Raw genomic sequence first — 2,351 nt, 5'->3', positions numbered from 1 at the left:
CTTTGTTTCTGGATTTTTTGTGAATCAGTGTAGCCTTCTTTCCTCCAATTTAATAGAGCATTTGAACCTAACACCGACTCCTCTGCATCTCTGGGAGTGTACCTGCCTACACCAGCCCAACCTTCTTGATTTGACAAGTTCCACTGTGTGAACAATTCTCTTTCTAAATCCCTCTGTGGCTAATATTTAAGGCTATCCCGCTGTATATCCAAACTTTAAAACCCACCGCTTATTCCATATGTCTGACCTCATCGATGAAGATCATCTTGGCCTTACTACTACTACTGGACTTTTTATGATGGTAAAACTGATACTGAAGAGGAATGGGGGCAAAGGCAGCCGTTTCTGGATTTACAGAGATTACGCTGTACTGTTCTTACTTCTAGTGTGTGTGTGGTGTGTGATTACAACCAATGTACTCCATGTTCAAACTAAAACCAGCTGGATATATAAAATACACATATAGATGAAATATATAGAAAACTATGTAAAGGTATATACTTCTAATGGTTTTGTGTGTTTGGATTGGCCTATTGGCAAGCTTCAATAGAAAGCAGTGTGAAGGGTCTCGTGAGTGGAATGTAGGAAACTGATTGTGTGAAATGACATTCATGCGTATGTGTGTGTGTTTATATACATATTTATATTTATATTTATATATATATATATATATATATATATATATATATATATATATATATATATATATATAAATACGCATACACACACACACACAGCTAGAGCACAAGATAATTTAAGGTGTGTGATATTTTCCCTCTATGGACTGTCAGGGATTGTAGGCTAGCGTGACACAAGGTAGCTAACCACGGAAACAAGCACTTGAAGCTGGCAGCAGGCAGCAGGGTTGGCTAACAAGTATTTATAAGTGCACTCATTTTGAATGTAACTGAAACGGTAACTCTCAATGTGTCTGAAGATTAAAATAAATAAATAAATACATACAAAAAAAACACTACCATTTCTGTAAAGCAGCAGCAATGTTTATTTATTTGCTAGCTTTTTTCTGTGATGTTCTAGCTATTGGAGCTACATTCCTGTACCAGAGCCAGAATGTTTGTAACAGTATTTACAACAATAAATGACTTGCAGAAGCACTTGGGCGTGGACTGCTTTGTAAGTGAGACATAAACTCGTTCTTCATGTTTATGCTATTCTGAGTTCTTGTAGAAAATGTTATTCCATTGAGTTCTAACTTTAGCGTTTTGTTGTGTGGCTTCCCTCAACAGGTCATAAATATCATGTAGTATAGTAGGCTGATAATATGGCTGAACATTGATGAGAATAATTTGAATGTTTCAAAGGTACCAACTATTTCTTTCAAAATGTCTTTTATTTTAGACTAGGGATGGGAATGTAGGTCGTTCCACTGTTTTGGTCTCCACTGAAATGCAATGACATTGGTTCAGAGGATGAATCCTAATGACTCATCTCCCACCATCACCAGGTCAAACTTTAAATTGGTCCAATTTATGACCATAACAACTTGAGAAGCAAGCAATATAGATGAAGAGACAATGAGCAACCGCAAAAGAGATGTACCTTTTTCACATTGAACTGTAACGCGATATTTTTTAGGGTTAAAAGATAAATTTGCCACATGGTGTGGTAAATGCAGTCACTATCTCAGAATGTGCTATATTGACCCAGAAAGCTGAGTTTTCCTGCTGCAAAGTCTGTTGTACTTCCTGCATCCAGCGAAGTCATTCTACATGGCAGTGACATAGTTGGTGGTAAGGAAGAACTACTACATAAATGGCGTCCCAGAATCTGGACGAGGATACTGCGGAGAGAGGCCGGGGCAGCTGCGGCTGTAGTGAGCAAGAAATGAGTGGCGGGGACCCTCCAGAACCTGAGCTCCCGAGAGCAAACAGATTGGTGCCTTCGCTCAAAATGACCTCCGATGCAAACAGAAATAGAATAATTCCGCTGCAACGAATGTCAGCGTGGGCAGTTTTTGTTGAATGCTGTCGCCGGGGCCAATCCAGCTTGTGTGTGCGTTACTGTGTATGAAGATTTTACTCCTTACTCAGACAAAGGTGTGCTGAGACCTTCAGGAATTTGCTATGATTCTGTAGCTGTGGTCATCGCCATGACTCCAACCATAGTCACAGCTACAGCCAAGGCCATAGCTATCAGCAGCAGCAGGGCCTCCACAGGCCTTCTGTGGCTCCGGTTGTGGTTTATGGCTGGAACATTGATCAGAGGGAATACAAAAAGTTGCAAGGTGACGTAAAACTATTGCGAGCAAATGCAAAACTTAATGCGAGGTAAGGAGAAAGATAAAGATGAGTAATCCCACCATGGCCTCTTGGAGACTATAGAATCTGAAC

Source organism: Cottoperca gobio, chromosome 9 (assembly GCF_900634415.1).
Source record: "Cottoperca gobio chromosome 9, fCotGob3.1, whole genome shotgun sequence".
NCBI classification, from domain to species: Eukaryota; Metazoa; Chordata; class Actinopteri; order Perciformes; family Bovichtidae; genus Cottoperca; species Cottoperca gobio.
This window is presented reverse-complemented; position numbering follows the sequence as displayed.